Here is a 20,852-nt window from a genome sequence, read left to right as displayed (position 1 = left end):
GTATTCTTGTATAACAATAAATAAATAATGTGTAAAGTGAATTTCACTAAATTTATAACGGTTTGATTTTATATAGTTACCTATAATAGATTACATTTTAGTTACGATAAGTTAATTTTATATTATTCTTAATCTTCAATTATTCGATGGTCAATCAATCAGCAATGCTCATTGAATAATGAAACCGAAGAGATTCTTTCTTTCAATAATATTAACTATCCAGATACTATATTTTATTTTATTTTTTGAGAAATAAAGAGTGAGAGAGACAATTTCTTTTCAAAACACATGACATAACACAAATGTTTAATAAGTTGTTGAATCAAATGTTAGAAAACTCAATTTATAAATAACGTATAATATCATGTAAGATTTAGTGCGTTTTTCATATCATATAATATTATATGTAGAAAATACTAGAATCTCACAACATATTACATTTTTGATAAATTATTATAATAAATATTTTTTTGTAACTGATTCAAAAATATTAATGTATGCCTGCTTTGTCAATCAATACTCAATTTTAAATGTTTAAATATTGTATATAGCAATCATTAGAAGATTTGCAATAAGGTGTTTGTGCATAAAAAAAATTGTTACAATTCTAAGTGAGTTAGTTAAGATTATTATTCTAGCCTACAGGGGAGACACGCGTGTAAATATATTGCAAGTTCGGTCCGAGAGTTCCAAGGACAACAGATTGTTTTTTATTGTTATGTGCCAAACATTAAACATTGGATTTTTATTGTTAATTTTATGTTATTTTCCGTTTTTATTTGTAATTTTATTCCTTTTCTAATTTAAGGACTCTGTCTCTGTGTATAGGGTTTATAAAGTTATAGTTTATGTATCAGTTCGATTACAGTGTAAGGTTTATGAATATAATCGCACATTCTGATAAATGCCTGCAAATAATTTAATAATTATATGAGTGAGCCATTAAAATTGTATCGTCGTTTAGTTTTTTTTCACAAATGACTGTAAATAAATATTTGAAAGTTTCGACTGCAGAGCCGTTTATATACAAACGTATAGACATTATAAGCGTAAATACATAAACACACGGGGTACGGCTCTCTCTAGATTAAAGCCAATGATTACAACATTTTTACATGCAATTTTCACTAAATATAGAATATTGTGTTATTCACAAAGTGTATTATAGCGTTCAAGTGGTAAACATTTCTTTAATTACCTTCGCATGTCTTAAAGTCGAGAAAATGTTTCCGTTTCTTCGTCTTATTTGATTATTATGTACAGTTGTGCGGGTATACGGGTCATCCCTACAATAACAGTACATCAATAACAATTGTTCACTAGTGAATTATTAAAAAAAGTATCAATAACTTTGCATTATTATAATTAAACGTGCGTGAAACATAGCATATTCAAAAATGTGAAACTTTCTGTAATATATGGGTACTTCATGTACATTTTTCTGTTGAAGTGGGTATAAAGTTAGTATATATTTACATAAACTATTAAGAACTTATGTACCTATACGTATTGAATTTGATTAATTGGAATAATTATGCGTAACTATGTTTGTATTACGCATTAAAATCAAATAGCGTAATCTAATTGCCTAAAAATTATAATTATATCATTAATCGATTATATACCTATAATAACTATTATATAAGTTACAATACTTAACTAAACATTATATACAGAGTATTATTGTACAACTGTTGTATAAGATGATCCATTTAAATACACTCAATGATTTAAAAAGTTAAAACTTATTTGAAATCATTTTTTTACATAATTTGAAAAAAAATGCTTACAATTTGTCATATCGTTATCATTGATATTTTTTTGAAAGACAATGTTAATTTTTAATTTCTTATTCCAAATTATAATATTTATTATAGAATAATCTATTTTTTGGAGTATAATTTCTATACATAAATATTGAATTTCGAACGTGTAGTTAATTAGTTATAGGTTATAGGTATTTAAATTTAAATAGCTTATAGATAAGCAGAGTAAAGTAGTAGCAGGTATCTTTGAGTGTAAAATGTTGGTTCACCACTTTGCTCATAAAAACTTTAAAAATGCTATTAAATATTAGGTACATATCTAACTAATTTTACTAATTGATCTTGTTTAAAATTCAATTTTTATGTATTGAAGCAGTCCAAAAAAACTTCTGCTTTGGAATATTTAATTAAAAATGTATGTTTTTATTTAAAAAGTAAAAACTTTAAAAATGACAATGAAAAAAAATATAAAAATATTATTTTGAAATTTTGAATATACCTTCATATGATAGTAGTAATAAAATATTATATATAAACATATAATAATATACATTTGTTGTTGAAACAAAAAAAAAGATCATCGGAGAACGCCGTCATCATACTCGCTGTTAATTATTTAATTCATCCTGCAGGACGAATACACACATATGACAGATGTATAATAGTGTGTATGTGTTCATTTATAATTGGTCATTAATCATTATCAATGTAGAAATTAAATTGTACTAAGAATTATATAGGGTGGTTATATTATTGTTAAGTAACTCGTTTTGTAACTTCTCAGTCAATCTGAATTTTGAATTTTTTTTAAGTATGGTTTTCTACATAATATTATGTGATATTTTTTTGAATAGTATTGAGAAACTAAGTTTTTTTTTGTATGATGTTTTTTAAGTTTCTTATCTATATATATACAAACATATATAATGTGGTGCATTTATTTTTTAATTTTAATTATACATAAATTAAACCTAAAATCGATTTTTTTTTTTAGAAAATTTCATTGATTTATCTAATATCTGGTACCTATACTAGTTAGAGTTTAGTTAGATAGTTATTTAGATTTAACTATTAAAGTATTATGGTAACAAAGGCGATATAGTAGGCATATAGTACTCTTATAATGTTGACTCTACCTATTTGAAAAACAAAAATTTGTTTTTAGTACAAATATTAACATGAACTGTTTTACAACACCGTGTCTTATATATAAAATATCACATTGTATTATATAATATAGCAATTAATAATATTTAAAATACACTACACACATTAACAATATTAAACTATTCTAAAAACATAATTTGATCAAAAACATTAAAAACTAAATATCGTAACGTAGATATAACTTTTGGTGCGGTCATATCATAAATTGTAGTTCCGACAACTTCCTTATGTTATTACTAAATTTAATGGAAGATAAAATTATAAAATTGGTGTATAATTTTATCATACTGTGTGTTTATTTTCTTTTTAATCACTAAAAATATTAAAATAAAAAAAATGAAGTTACGACCTTTGCGATTTAGACAGACAATCTACATAACTTTTGTGTTTAATGAAATAATAACCATAATTCATTGGATTTTCAATGTGTGATGACGCACACACCGTGTTCATTAACGTTGTCGAATAGGTGATTACTTCATAAATATAAAAAAATTTCAATTTGTTTAATTAACATTTTTTAGATTTTAACTAATTACCTACCCATTTAAATAACACTCATCGAACATACACATCATGCATTAATAAAAACAGATGTCGTCAAGCCAATAATTTTCAAGATATTTATGACGCCGTATGCAATTGCAGATAAACAAGTTAACTTGTGAAACAATGTAGGTCTTAAACTTTTCATTACAGTAAGTTTTTCTTTGAAAGTGGAATAGCGTGTTTTAAAATTGATATTATTATGTTACATACACGCAATATAGCTATCTAGTGCGTTTATAATTACTTAAATTTTTATTTTTTTGTCGTTTAAATCTTAATTGGGATATACTATAAGTCCTATAATATAGGATATACATGCTAGTATACTACTGCAGTTTATAATTTTGAAATTTTTAGTCGACGTGTACCGAGAAAACTCTTACGCACGATCTACTTAGTCATAATTATATAATGATAATCGGGCTAAAGCAGTAATACAAATATATAATACAACGAAATTCTAAGTCTAAACAATAGACTTTATTAGAATCTAGAAAATTATAATAATGACTATAATATTCACCTATCTGTCCATCTATTCTTATAATCGTACAAACATAATGGCTTTAGTAATGGTGCATAATATAATATGCTAAATACAGTATAATACGCTTTACTTGGTGATCTTTATAACTGTAAACATTTATTATATGTTGAAAAGTATTAACATTTTTAAAAATATTTTTGAAAAATTTATGTTTTTATTATTTTTATCGTTATTATTTTTAAATATTTACTATTCAGAATCAACACTAGGTATATATTAAAATTTATATTCCTAAGATATTTTTCTGTGAATTTCAATATATAATTATTGAATTTCGAATAAATAGTTGATTAGTTATAATAACTACTTATGTAAGTTCCTAGTATAATCTAATTATCTTAACTTATGAAATATTTATTGTTAAGTGAATTAATTCTAATAAATTACCCTGTATACATAATTGTATATAATGTTTTTCCTAATTATCGACGAATACATTTGCATTAACGCATTAGGATTTTCCGGGTTTTTGTTAAGTACGATGTGTTTTAATTTTAATTTTTATTACAGTTCCTGTTGCCACACTTTTTGAGTACAATGTAAACGCAAGTAATTACGGTAAATTAGTTACTGTGCAATCATACATTTATTTATTTATTATATATAAATGTGTGTGTGGTAATACAGTAGTACCATGCAATCCAAAATCGTAAATGATTAAACATAAAAAAAAAAATTAACTGTACCTATATAAAAAAAATAAGCCAAACACAACAAGTGACAAATTTTTCTGCTTATTATAATTAATATGTATAAACTAGAAATAAACTTCAAAACTTATGTAATACAAATACATATTATGTATTGTATATATTTTATACATTAAGAAATTCGTTGACTATAAGCATTGCTGTAGTTGTAAAAATCACATGAGACCATATTTAGATTATTTTATTGTTGACAATATTTAAATATATTTATATGTTTGAACGTATGGCATACTTTACTGCTTTCTTCTTTTCTCTCATTATCTAAATTTCAAAAGTCTACACTTATTAACTTATAATCACCCTGTAGATTATTGGTCATTTTAGTTTTTCACAACATCTATTATATATATATATGCACGTTTACACATGAGTACTCAATTCACAAGATAAATAATATATTAATCACATAATATTATTAATATTATATAAAAAAATATTTGTGGGATATAATATTATACTTATAACAGTTTGAATGTAGATTTATTTAATATACTATTTTGTTATTATTATGATAATTTTGTTTTCTTTTATATAGTGTTAAATTTTAAATTTATATACGTCTTTCGTTTATTAATTATTTAATAAAATTCTTACTATAAAAATTATATGTATTGTGTATATTAGCAATGTCCCAAAAGTATTCTAAATAATATTTGTCTCAGTAAAATGGATTGGTCCATTTAAAAGAGACTATTGATTTTAAATTCTAATGACCCGAAAATTAAACGGAATAATTATAATTAATATACTGTTCCCTTCCACATGCATATTATTTGAATTAGTATTATACAGATTGTAACACTTCAAAGAATTTGGTTTATTATTATTATTTATTTCTTAGAGATGAGACCATTTACTGTGATTATATAATATATTTTATATCATATCCGTTTATAGATAGTCCATTTAGGCTAACGATTATTACCATAATATCATTAGTCATTAAGTCATAACCCATATCCTATACTCACAAAATTGCAACACACTTTCTATATTTGATGAGTAATAGTATAGACTATAGAAAAGAAAAAAAACCAAAAGTCAATTTTCTAATAGATATTATATTAAACTCTTTACTATAATCTTATCAATTAGAAGAGTTAAAAGTTTCTATTTTTTTTTCTTTAGTTTGACATTTGTCATAATATTTATTATTTAATAATATATAAAATAACGGTACCTATATAGAAATTAATAGTAGGAACATTGTTGTATGTGATTTTATTTTTTCCAAACAAGACTATACTTTCTTCCTTAAAAAAAAAAAATGAAATCTTAGGTTGTTATCACATTTGGGCTTATTTTCAAGCTTCGAAAAGCCACAATAATGAGTATTATTTTTTAAATATAGTCACATTTCATCCCTTTTCTCGTCGAAAAACACTACGTTTTCTCCTTTGTTGTAATAATAATATACGTAATATTGTTATAAAACATAGAATTTATAAATAAGATTTTTTAAAGTTTATTTTATACAATAAATATTTGAAAGAAGTACCTTATATAGATATTACACCCAGCTGGATACAAGAAAGAGCGTGTCAATAAGAACAACAACAACAACAATAATAATAATAATTTTCATTATGGTTTTGTTTCAAATCGCTTATAAAGACTGAATACGGTGATTTTATTGTGTTGTGTTTTTAACATCGTTCTGACGTATTAACACGGCATGTCTCGTAATATACATAATATGGTATTGGATGCTTATAAGTAGGAGTGTAGGACTAAGGTATACCACAACGGAAACAACGGCCAAATTTATAATTCTATAGATTGCCGAAGTATAGGTTATATCCGCGTGGAATATAATAAAGTAATTATATTTTATTTTGTCATTACTACACCTATTATATGTATATATACGATAATAATTAATATAGTCGAGAATTTTTTTTTGTGTTCATGTATTTTCATCAATTTGCATTCAGATGCATGACGGAGACAGCAGAAATAATATATATATATATAATATATTAATATACCTAACCTATATCAAAAATCCACGATTTTTTTTAAATTTGATGCACTGTACTATGAGTATGTATTACCATTACCTATAGTATATAGTAAAGTATAATAATTTATATTTAAGTATCGTTTTAACAGATTTCTGCAACCACATATACTACAAAGTACTTTTATTATTTGTATTAAGTAAAGTAAGAAATTCGAAACATTTATAGAACATGTAATTGTCAATAATTTTTTTCTAATAATTATTTTAATACTCAATACATTTTTACAAAATTATTATAGTAAGAAAAATCACAATTATTACTATACACATTAAAAAAAAATATATTCATTTTCATATTTTTAAAAACCTGCGATAGCCAATTTATAGGGATGTAACATATTTTATTGTTTCCGTTAATTACTTCAATGATAAGTTTGGCAAGTCTTATAATTTAGACAGAAGTAAATTAGAGAAGAATACAATAATATATGTAGGTCGGTTATACATAATATATAGTATATACTGTATATATATTATATTAATTTGTTTTTATATTATAATAAGTGAAATATTATAACACAGCTATTGTTATCGCTATTAATTATAAATGGCTTACCGGAATCTCGACAGAATAAAAAGTAGAGGGTTCTGTACATAACTCTATAGGATGGTTTTTTGTGTGAATTCGGTTCGAAGTAAACCATACATGCACGTTTTCTGATATTTCGTAAATCGCGAGTGGTGACCCGCGACTCGGAAGTAAGAAAAAAAATCAAAAAAAAACAACAGAAATAATAAAATATATTTAGCACGTGTGTGATGGGCGGGCGGGCCGTCGATCGTGCAGTCGTTGTGTTTCGCGTTATCCGGCGCAGTACTGACTGAGAATTGGTTCGGCATTGGATTTTTATATTGGCCGACCGCGATGAATAAACTTCGACACTGATAGTAATACGACGATTATGCATGTATGTATATGCACGTATACATGTATGTATGTATGTATGTATGTATGTATGTATGTATATATGTATACATGTATGTATGTATGTATGTATGTATGTATTTATGTATGTATGTATGTATGTATGCATGCGTGTGAGTTTTTGTGTGTGTAGGTGTGTGTGTGTGCCTGATGCGTTATTTAATTATTATTATTATCTAAACTGCAGATTTAATATTTGCATGGGATGGGTACAGTGTACAACTACACTAGTATATAGGTATTATAAAATAGTACGTCGAAGGCTGTTATCTATTTGTAGATACATATATTATTGTAAATATATATAAGGTGTATTATACATTTGTATATGACACTCTTGAGTATACGGCGTAGTACATATTCGAAGTATAAGTGGTATGTATATAATATATAATATAACCGAATTTGGTTTATATCACGTGGCCACCTTAATATTGCGTTTGTCATTGCAATTTTTATTTCTGTATAAAAATTGGATACGTGAAATTTAATTCTATACATCTATACTTACGCAGGAGTCATAAACGTGACATAAACATTGGTAATTGATTTCAAATAATCTAACTATATTGTCTACACAATATCCCGTTTACAATTAATGATTATTACGTATAGGTATTAGGTTTACATACAGTGTGTATAATAAAATCTATATAATAGTTGAAGCCGATGTAAAGTGTGTACTCGAGAATACGCGTATGACACCGTATCGGAATCAGTAACTACATTTATTGGAAAACATATTAATTTATTATTAAAATGAGTATCTATCGATAATAAAATGATTAATATTTAAAAAATGTTTTTTGATTAAAATAATGATTACTTATTATTGGTTGCTAGTGTTAGCATTACATATATATAGTTACTAAGCACATAATATATCCGGTACACGATGAGTAAATAAGTTAACCGAGTTTCTCGTGTACTTTTTACCTGATAATATTTGAATAATGATATTGTATTTTCTACAGAATTTAAGTGTGAAAAATATCTTTAAATTTAAATATTTGAAGAGATAAAATTACTTTTGTTAATTTAGCTTAGGAACGTGATAATATATCATGGCTAAATTACATTTCAAAAGTAAGATTGTATATAACATTATATATAACCATATAGGTCATCAAGTTTAAGTACATTTAGTTCTTTGTATAAGTTTAAATTTAAGGTCAAGCATTATTTAGCATACATTGTATAGTTAAATGTTTAAAGTATTATAGTCTTAAGAAATGCATGATGTTGAACCTATTGCGAGGTACAACAAGTTTATGAAGAAATTAAATAAAATCAAGAATTTTTAACCACGTGTTGATTTTATTTGAGAACATTTATAGGTATATTTTTAAATGCTATATTATTGCAAAACACATTTGATATTTTAATACTGTATAATGGATATTAGCCACTATTATAGCTAGGTATATAAATGCGTAATATTATTTGTTTCGTATTTATTCAGTATCAATATCTTTCGAAAAAATATAAAAATCGAAAATAATAAAAAAAAAAATATGTTTTTTATGTTAGATGTTTTAAAGACATTATTGATAATTGTTGTAATAACACAATGTATAACTGCTAGTAATTGGTATACCTATTAATTTAAAAACAGCTCTATGTGCTTATGTTGAGTATAAAATATAAAAGATTTAAATATTTAATTAACTATATTGTGATGCTTCATGCACATAGGTATGTTTGAAATTGTGCCGAGTTTTTACATCAATGTCATACAATATGACTGTATTCATTTTTTTGTTTTATACATTTTCTATGAATGTGTATTTGAAACCTTTTAGTTATTATTACTGTCTAGTGTCTGCACATTGTTAATATTTAAAAAAAACCAAATAGGTACTTGACCATGCCATGGTTTGACATAAACCTAGCAAACGTTATAAATGAAGATTTCTCAGATTATAGGGACATGAAACTCTTAGACTCTTTTCCTGAGGCTCTAAGTCACAAAAAATTTATATATTATGCGACATTATTGCGATATACTCGTTTATACGAGTGCTGTGTACATCACATATAAGGAATATTAATTTAAAATTGGTGTTATTTGTTTATGATGAACGGTCCACTTTTGACATCCGACAGGGATGTGTAAAACGCAGGCTGAAAAATGTAAATGTGTTGAAAAATAGAATATTTTTTTTTTATACAATGTTTTCAATATGTAATGTTGAATACGCATTATACACCTGTATAGTATGTATATATTATTATTTTATGGGACGATGTAAAACAAATATTCAATAGTGTAATCTACTGAAGTCTGAAATACGTTTGATAGGTTAAGTAAAATGTGTTTTATATAAAGTGTTATCCAAAAATTAAACGATCAATAATTGATAATTGATACACAACTAGGTATCGACTGTACCAATTAAAATACCATTCTAGTTTATATATAATATATATTAGTTGTTTTATGTTTTATATAGACAAAACTATTATAGCCATTATTATAGACACCTATAATAATGTATACAATATTATACATATTACAATATGTTCATAGACATTATGTATAGCAGCGTATATAATAAATTGTACATTAAATAAGATAAATCACGTACAAAAATAGACCAAGCGTGTGCAGTCTAACCCTAATTTATCAATATTCTATAAAGTTGTAGATATAATGAGGCATTGAACGATTATATTTTATTATATATTTATTTTAATACCGTTATCTTTGTTTGCGAAAGTTTATGTACACCATGTACATTAACATGTAATTTGTATACCATATTTCTATAATGGCAGCGTGTGGCGCATCAAAAAAGATAATTTTAATTCGTTCAAGTTCAACACAAGCTAGATTAACCGTGAGGTGTAATACAGACAATAGGTCAGGTTTTTTTACGAAATGAAAAGAAACATCAAACCACACAATAGTATATTTGAATAAACAATTTTGACAGCGTTGTATCTATGCATAATATTCACAATACATTTCAAACTTTGAAGTATTGTTGATTTCCGCGAAAGAACACAAATAACGCATGAATGTAAATTATTTAAGCACAAACTAATATAGTCATATAGGTATTATTTAATTAGAATATATGATCGATTACTCATCACATTTTAAGAGCTATACAATATTTTTAGAATATCACAAAAAATAAATCACTTTTATCAAGGTCGAACATGTGAGTGTTTTCAAAAATTTTCCAAGTCATTGATAGCAAACATTCAATATTTTTAATTATATCATCGACTGGCGCTTGGCAATACATATTATGTTTATTCCTTAAATAAAAGTAAAAAATATCCAACCGAGAAACACTATAATGTATAAACCATACACATCATAATATCATATAGTTCTCGCAGAACCATCTCTTTTTGTCTAAGTTGTACACATGCGTAATGAGTCGATGAATCTCATTTTAGATGTGTGGATATTTTGTTTGCACCTATCTATATTGTTTTCGAGTAAAGCAAGGCTATAGTATAAATATATATACCTACCTACGTTTTGATCGAAAAACGCATTGAGCTATTGCGTAGGTATATATATATATATATATGTATATATATGTATATAAGATACCTACTTATACTATATGGTCACTATACACATAGAATAAATAGGACTATAATATATAGGTGCCTATAGGCTACAACACAAAATTAGTATTTGAAGGTCGACGCGCACTAAACTAATAATGTACCACGCATACAATATAATATGTATGTACAATGGGTGTAATGGTGTAGTATATATGACATATGTATATATAATGTATAAATAATTATATAATTTTGTATATTGTATAGTGGTATGTGTAAGCCCTGCACCCATTCAATGGATAACGTTTATAGTGTCACATTAATATGATTATTCTGTAGAAAACAAACATAAAGATATGATTTTTTAGTGTTTTTACTATTGTTTTTTGTCATTTAATTGTCCATAAAATGTCATATTACGTTCATGAAATAATAACATAATATTATTTTTTAACGCATCTATGCGCTGTGACGTTTTGTCCTTTAAAGTTGAAATATATTTCCTTCAGATGAATTCCTTCTGATACCGTGATTTTTCAATAACATAATACCTATATGGATGTTGGATATAATTATAGGTGTGATATAGTTAACTCGTCCCAAAGGTTAGTAACATAGTAACTTATACTAGTATTAAATTATCGAACTTATGAAATATAATGTATAATATATATCGATCAATCGATGATAATACCTCGTACTTATTGATCTGTGTAATGTAAAGTATATTATCCTTGTATTAAAATTTATGAGTTCTTTATTCGACGTATACATATTATGACTGCATTTTTAATTTATAATACATAATAATATATTTTTCAACGTAATTTTCTTTCTTATTTATACCTCATAACTCTATGTATATCCATATACCTACATTTTGCTATACACACTGTGATGTAAATTAAGGGGACGCCAAATCATTGAATTATCTTTCTAGTAACATATTTTGTATTGTTAGCTTTAAATTTTATGCTGAATTGGCTTATTATTAAACTTTATTTTTAAAACATATACTATGTAAATCAGTGTTACAATAAGCATAAGCATTTGTGCTAAAAATAAGAAAAAGAAAATATTAAATGACACAAACATACATGAAAATATATACAATTTATAAAATGCTTAATAAATTAAATTGATTTTTTTTATGTACCTATTTTATTATATATATTAATTTAACGTAATTTGTAATTAAGGTTTAAGTTTCTACACCATTTTTTTGTTTTTTTAGTCTATACGGAGAATAATCAGGAATGGCATCAGAACCAAGAACGGAAACTGGTGGATTTGAATGATATTCATAAGTCTGAACCGGAAACGGTCGTACAAGATTTGGGCAGTTTCTTATACAGTTTTTAAGGTTGTGGTTTGATCTATCTGAAGCATAGAATAGGGTAATTAGTAATTATTATACTAAGAGTTATAAATTTGTAAGTTTGTATTTTATTATCAAACATAAAGTAAGAATATTATCTAGGACTTTGCATAAGTTGTTATTGGTATTTTAGTTTTGAAATTTTAAGTAAAACGAGTATTTTAAATGTATATTAATTTACACAATTAAAACTCAATATAAATTTTAAATAAAAGGTTATAATATGCCTTAGAAAATGTTTATATCTTTAAGTTAGATAATATATAAATTAATTTTATAAAATATAAATCTATAATACTAAAATGAATAACAAAAATTGGTTCTGTCGAACAAAGATTTGCTTGCGTGTTATTTATGTAATACGAAGACATATAGATAAGATATGCGGGTTTGGGCATCCTTTTGAAAAACACCCTCATATTAAGATGTATTTGTCTAACACATGGATAACATGGCAAATTTGCGTTCTACAGTCCCAATTTTGTGTTAGGTATTAGATTTAATATTATAATTAATTGTCCGAATATCAAACTTTAAGAATATTATCTATGATCTCTCATTGGGTTTATACAATATTTTAATTTTTAAGCTAGTTGTAAGAATTCTATATTAATAAAAACACTCTTAACTTGCTTAAAAATTAAAATATCGTAAATACTAACGAGATCACAAAAAGATAATGTTCTTACCTACTTCGAACTATTGTCAATAAATGGTCAATTCATAATAATATTCAAGATAAATACTTTTTAATGCCTTTGTATGCTATTGGTTAGTAAGACGGTGAATAAGAATTCGATTTTGTTCTACAAAATATAAAGTGTTTCTTTTATCTATTTTTTAAAATTAAAAATAACCAATAGTTTTAGAAATGGACTTATATAATTAATTTCAAAATTTGAATAAAATATATAATAATATAATATAAAACAGTAAAAATAGGTTAAAAATAGATAATATCTAAAAATAAATTTCATAAGTAAAATTCATAATAAAATAATAAACATAAAATTTTTAAGTTCTCATAAATAAAGGTTTTATATAAGGTATAACAAGAAAATTAACATCGTTATTTATTTTTAAATAAAATTTTTTATCCAAATTCGAAATTAAAATGTCTTTGAAAAACAATTGCTTGGGATTTTATGATTTAAGTATGAATTACTTAAGGAATCTTGTATTACATTTTCAAAATTTAGTTACAACATTTTTTACGAATTTCTAATTACAAAATAGTTAGCGTTTGCATTTTTGATGAATTTTATAAAAAATTTAAACTAGAATCTACTTACATAAAAAAATATAAGTATTTTTAATATTATTAATTATTATACAGATATAAAAAAAACTTATGTTGAATATTGTATTAAATATTCAAGAATTTTAATCCAGTGAATATTTTTTTTATCAACAATTACAGAAAAAAGCACCAAAAAAAAATTAAAAATTTGTTACGCTTATAAGCAGTTTAAAAAAATATTTATACCGTAAATATGGAATGTCGAATTTTGAATTTGAAATGCTCATTAAAAATTAATTTGATTTTTCGCTAAATATTTATTGCATAGGTTATACGATTTATAAAGAACCTAATATTAAAATTTAAAATCTTAAGAAAAAATTGTTATGAATTTCTAACTACTAACTACTAAATAATTTGCTAAGCATTATAATTTTTATAGATTTTGTGAAAACTCTAACTTTAAACGCTCATAAAAAACATAGTTACTATAGATTTATGATATTTTTTTGAGAAATTAACAACTTATGAGTAGATTTGTATTCAATTTTCAAGCATTTCTACTTAGCGAATAATTTTTAATCGATATTTATAAAAAAAAACTAAAAGAAATTGAAAATTTCTTATAAATAGCTCAAAAATAATTAAAATATTTCGATAGTTTTATCTTTGATAGAATATGATAATTTAAACAATTGGTCAACATTTTAAGTATTTATTGTTATTCGTTTTCGAATTAAATGAAAAAAAAATTGTTAAAAACTGGATTTGCGTAAAAATATCCGTTTTTCCTTATTTATTTTTTAATTTTTTTCGATTATAAAAAAAATACTTGGAATTACAAATATAATATTGTTATATAAAAATAAAATAAATATAATTTTTATTATATAATGTTAAGCTAGATCTAATTTTCTATCCAAAACCTACCCTCAAAGTTGATAATTGGAGTATTTTATTGACTACTTATTATACATAAATTGGGTGTCCCATGAGGATTTACGCATTGCGAAATCTCCTGAAATAATGGAGGTATTATCCTAATTCTGGTTTTTTAATAAGAACTACAAATATTTTATGTTTTAATTTATTTTAATGTTTTGATAAAAAAGTTAAATAATATATTTTTTTATTTAATTATTTTCAAAAAAATTGATGATAGCCATTTCGTAGAGTTCATTTTTCTGAAAATATTGATGTTTCAACATTTTAATTTCATTAATCTTCTGATTTTTAATATTTTTTGTAGCTTTGAAAAAAACTGCGAATTATTTAGTACGATAGTGGTATTATTGTATTAAACATGTAGTCTGCGTCTCGGAGCTAGAAAAAATATTAAAAATCAGTAAAATACTGTAACAATATATTATTGTATAATCAATATATTTATCGCTTCACTTAGAATCTAACACGTGGAAAGTTTCAAATGTACATATATATAAGTAACCCAAAAGAAAAATTATATTATAGGTACATAGAAAATTTTAACATGAACATTTGGTTAAAATTTTAAGTACTACGGTTATTCGATTTTTAGTAATACCAAAAAACACAAATAAAAACGATTTTGTCGAATACTGTTTTTTTTGCTTTATTCTGGTGATTTTGAAAATACTTGGAATTTTTATAAAATACAAACTATATATCCAATTTTTTGTTAGTAATCAACCTTCGAAATTGAAAATTGAAACATCGTTTTAACTAGTTATTGTGTATACATATTATAGACACAATCACATTTTATTGTAAAATCAGGGTACTTAAAAATTAATTAATTAAAATAGAATAATTATGTTGAAAATATAATACTCATCGCGTTACTTTGATTAAATCTTTAAAGTGGGTGGTCGCATACAGTTTTTGTTCTATCTTGTTACTTCACGGTGTCACAGCTAACAACGAGACCACCCTATTCGAAAAATGCTGAATTTGTCATACGAATGCAATTGTGTGTATTCGCGTGCGAATTTTTTAGGTCATGCCTATATTGATTTCAATTGTGCTAACAAAAAAATATTATTTTAAAATGCTATACATTTTTTCCATAATATAGACTTCTAGGTTGCTTTAAGATTGCGCTCCATGAAATAAAGCTATATAGGTGTTGTCATTTTAACAATGTCCCAATACACTACATATTAAAACATATTAATACATGGCATTTTAAATACTTGTATTTTCTCAATATGTACCTTTAAAATAAAGACACATATTTTTCAATATCATATAAACTATAATATAATAACCGGTTATTTAATACGAAATATAAGCGTTTTTAAAATATATATTAATACTTTTAAATAGTATATTGTGTGTACTAATATTATAATATGAAACACTTTTTAAGAAATTCAACAGTTTATTTTTTGTTATCAGTCTGAAGCTTGTAAAACTGAAAAGGAAAATTATTAAAAGGACAACACTTATATTTCATTGAGTATAAACGAGTTGCGATTTTTACAGCAAAAAAAGTAAAATGGGCGCAATCGTGTTGCAGCGCCAAAATTAGTTCCGGCAACTTCATCGGCTTACTAATTATTTTACTACTTTATTGCAAAAATTATTATTACCTACACCATCTTGTAAAATATAGATTGAAAAATTTCATAAGGATATTTGTATTTTAAAAAACAATTTTGACATTTGATACTTGATATTATCCTTTTTGGTAAAAACAATAAAAAGTACTTTATACGTAAACAATATTATTTTACATTTATGATTACAATTTTAGTCAGTTACATAATAAATAATAATGTTTTTTTATAACACTCAAGATTCGAGTTTATATTGATGGTTTTTATTATAATAAAGAAATGCGAGAATAGTTAAAATATAATATTATGTTATGCTACAATTATAATTAGGTATCTAGGTTGAAAGTAAAAATATTATAAAATGATAGAAGCTGAGGAACCATAACATTTCTGCAGAACGAATCGAGAGAAAGGATAAAAAAATATTAAAATCTACTTGCTTATTAGAAAAATATTATAAATTGTTTGTACCACACTTATGTTACTGTACGTTTCACTTATTGAAGACACAAATGCAAAATATTAATAGTAATTTTTGTAATGTTTATAAAAAAAAAATACTGTTGATAAAATAATACCTATTGTTTTCATTATTCATTATTCTAATGATACACATTTCGAAATTTACTAACTTAAATTAAAATTTATTGATACAAAAGTTCTCGCATGATAAAGTTATTTTATAGTGAATTGAAAGTTATCAGTATGTATATAACTAATTTCACTGGTATCATACAATGTATTGAATATAATATACTATATATTATTAAATTTTTTTTTACAAAACACATTGTTTAGATTAAGTTTGAACATGCTTGAAAAATTAATTATATATAAATAATGAAAATAATGTATTAAAATCAGTCATGAAAAAAAAATTTAAAAAATACAAGTACAGCAATATTTTTGGCAATACAACAACTGTCGTTTGAATAACATAAAGCATTTATCTCTATTTCGGTACTGATGATGACAACACTATTGTGAATATACAAGTGTCCGTTATTATTTTTTTTTTAAATATTTTTTGTCGTTAGGATTTTAAAATAGTTACATTTAATCTACTATAGTAGTAGGTACATAAATATTGACTAGTATATTTTTTATAAATACCTAATCTAGTAGTTCAAAATAAGCTTAATATGTTTTTTACATGTTGAATCTTTAAAATAAATTTAGATAACAATTATATTTTTTATAGAAATAGATGTATGTATGTTATATTTTGATATTTATTTTTTTTTTAAATTTATTCGAATTTGCATCAAGTACATAATATGTAATAAATTATTCAACATAAGTAGAGACAGTAGAATATAGGTACAATTAATAAAAATAATGAATAAGCAAATAATACATGAAATAATACTAATACTAATAATCATAGCGAATTAATAATTTAAGTAACGGTGCTTATGTCAGGTGTACTAAAAAAGAAAAAAAAATTAAATTAGAGAGAACATAAATAAATTAATACAACGATTTATAATGAACAATTATATTTCAGTTTAGAGCTAAAGCAAATACTAGTACAATAATACCTAATTATATTTTTCTATATGAAAAACGAATTAAATGATATTTAAAGGAGTTCTGCAAAATTTATATGGTAAATTGTATTACATTAACTACTGTACTTGGCATAACAGTATTTATGTAAAATTATGGACATATCTATATGTTGATATACCTAAATTTTGCACTATAAATTATATAATAATAATGATATTAAAGTAACGTGGAAGGAATTACTCATATAAATATTAATATTATAAGTGTGTAGGCCGTATATTATGCAATTTCTTATTAATTATTATTATCGTTTTTCATCTATCTATATTATTTATATAAATTTTTATCTACAATAATATTATAATCGATTCCACAATAGTGTAGTCAGTTGTTGTAGGTAAATAGGAAAAATATCGCAATCTTATTATTTATTTTTGTGTATATTTAATTTACATAAACATTTGTACGAAAATATTTTCTATAACTCTCTTGTTGGATGTCAGGTGTCTAAAACCACAGGCATACGTGGACCTTCATCGAATACAATTTTTTTCAATCGTTATCAATCACGATAGGTTCATGAAAATTATTCCCGTCATATGAAAATCAGAACACCCGTCGTCGATCTAAATTAAACCAAATATATACAATCGTTGAAGCAATCTCAAATCATATTTTTGAGCGTGAATTTCACATGGCCTACCTGAACGTTGGCGGCGTTTAGTACACATAATGCAAACTACAACATGCACAATGAAATTTAAGGTTCCTACATGACTATATATTTATATATATACATACCATATTCTACCTAAATGTATATATATATATATATAGGTATTATGTATTGTAATAATGACATGGGCATATATAATACAAATACACATCTGATACCCACCGAACGAACCTCGTACAAGAATAATAATAATAAAACATATGAGTATAATAGTAAAACTTTTTTGCAGCCCAAAATCGGTGAACCGTCCGTGTTTGACCGACCGCGACGGCCACGTGTGTAATTCGCGTTTTGGCAAATTTTTTTTTTAACACTGGACGCACCGAGGACAGCGGAGATTCGAGTGCAAATACACGCGTATCGTGTGTGTATGTGTGTGTGTGCATGCGCGCTCTAAAAACCTAATTTCTCGACCAGCTGTTATCGCGTACACAGTATGCATTACCTATACACTCGTTATGATATTGCGAATCACTATGATATATAACACTATACGATACTGCACGTGCGTCATTTTACCACCTCGTCACAATTTTCCTACCTCTTCTCAATTCCCTTAATGTTTCAAATCATCAAATTGTCAAACGATCTACACGTATAAATGCTACAACTGAAATATGACTATACACAATAAACTGCCTGTATACCTTATACATATAATAAATTTACCGGTGGTGCGGTACGATTATCGCATAATACGTATTATAGCCGGGTTGTATGAACAATCACTCAACATTTAATGAATCAATAGTGTGCCAATGTTCCCTTAAACATTATCTAGTAGTCTACGATCGATCCATTTAATTTTATCGAACTATTATAGAATACATCATTACACTGTTTATGCAATCCGGCATGAGTACTTATTATAAAATTGTATATATTCATATATCTGTATTTTAGACGTTTAATATGTATTATATAATTGCATACAGCCGTATACGTATTTGTATTTTGTGACATTTACCTGTAACTTCGAGAAATCTCTGGTAATGAGATACACTGTCTTGACGTACGTTCTTCATTCAAAACTTATTCGGGCGACGAGGGAAAAGAAATGAAACCGAAACGAATAAGGAAATACCTATTAGGTGGGTTGCAGTATACTTGTATGTATGTATGGTGCGGTACCTGCGACAGGTATACAATAATATTCTCAATGGAAATTATGTATCAAACATAAATATATTATGATGCGTTGTGTGGTGTATCGATGTCGGAGAAGAGAGCAATGGAAACATAAAAATAGATACGAAGAATATGCGAACGGAAGACGACGACGACGCGCGGCACAGCGGGCGTGTGCGTGAAGTCCGTACGCGGGCAACCGGGTGGGCAGCCGGTCGGAGGAGTCGGTGCTGCTGAGCTGGTGTTCGGACGACTGAGGAGAGAGAGGCCTGGCCGCGCGCTCGCAAGCGGCCGCGCCGTCGTCGCCACCGCCGCCATCGCCGACTATGTCTGGACCGCTGCAGACGGGACCCCTCTATATAGGGTTACGCGCGCGGTCAATGGTGACCAAAATGGCGATCACGCGATTAATTATATTATTTTGTATTATATTATTATTATTATTATCGTTGGCAGTCGTCACGCCATTTGTGTATCCTTCTCGAAGCGCTGTCCTTAATGTATTCCAGTAACGTTTCACAAGTCGATCGCGATCCGCGGCGGCAGCAGCATGCTATTTAGTGTTATAGCTCATCATTTTATTTTTCCACGACGTTCTACGCTTTTCGTTGTATCGTTGTAAGTATATGTGCCGTGCTCGTTATATTTACGGACGGGGGTGCAAGCGTATTTTATACGACCTAGTCGAAATAACGTTTTAAAATTAGCAGTTTGATAGGTTTATCGGTTTATGCATAGGTATCAAAAACATAGCCGGACAGCGTATAGAATAATATAATATGTCGGCTAGTTCTATGTTTTATTTAAATACAAACCAATCGGCTCGAACGGTCTTAATTCCACTAGTTAACCCAACTGGGGGAGTCGGAGCCATTGAGCATGTTTGGCACACTCGGGACTACCGACAGCCGAGGCACTACGAAAGTATAGTCTCCACCACCGTCATCGGATCCACGCAGACCCGGTGATCTGATCACTATACCCTCGCAAGGGGAAGACGACGACGACGACGACGACGACGGCCGAATCGTCTTATAGTGTTTTCTTGCTGCGGAAACGTTCGTGATGTATCGAGTTGAACGACCTACCGGGATGAACCCCTA

General features: G+C 26.1%; 1 protein-coding gene across 5 annotated transcripts in view; it reads right to left on the bottom strand.

Moving 5' to 3' along the window:
* The window catches only part of LOC113548512 (putative phospholipase B-like lamina ancestor), a 29,667-nt gene extending 9,659 nt beyond the window's left edge, over positions 1–20,008 (bottom strand). For 2 of the 5 annotated variants that reach the window (XM_026949429.1, XM_026949430.1), the window contains exon 1: positions 7,319–7,566. The gene's annotated coding sequence lies outside the window, so the exon portion shown is untranslated. Of the gene's footprint in view, positions 1–1,198; positions 1,287–7,318; positions 7,567–19,588 lie in introns of those variants that run through there. The other 3 variants (XM_026949424.1, XM_026949428.1, XM_026949423.1) reach the window with 3 other exon arrangements.
* Between the last annotated feature and the right edge of the window lie 844 nt (positions 20,009–20,852).

The sequence above is a fragment of the Rhopalosiphum maidis genome, chromosome 1 (genome assembly GCF_003676215.2).
Source record: "Rhopalosiphum maidis isolate BTI-1 chromosome 1, ASM367621v3, whole genome shotgun sequence".
NCBI classification, from domain to species: domain Eukaryota; kingdom Metazoa; phylum Arthropoda; class Insecta; order Hemiptera; family Aphididae; genus Rhopalosiphum; species Rhopalosiphum maidis.
The sequence above is the reverse complement of the archived record's forward strand: the minus strand, read 5'-3'. Positions and strand labels throughout refer to the sequence as shown.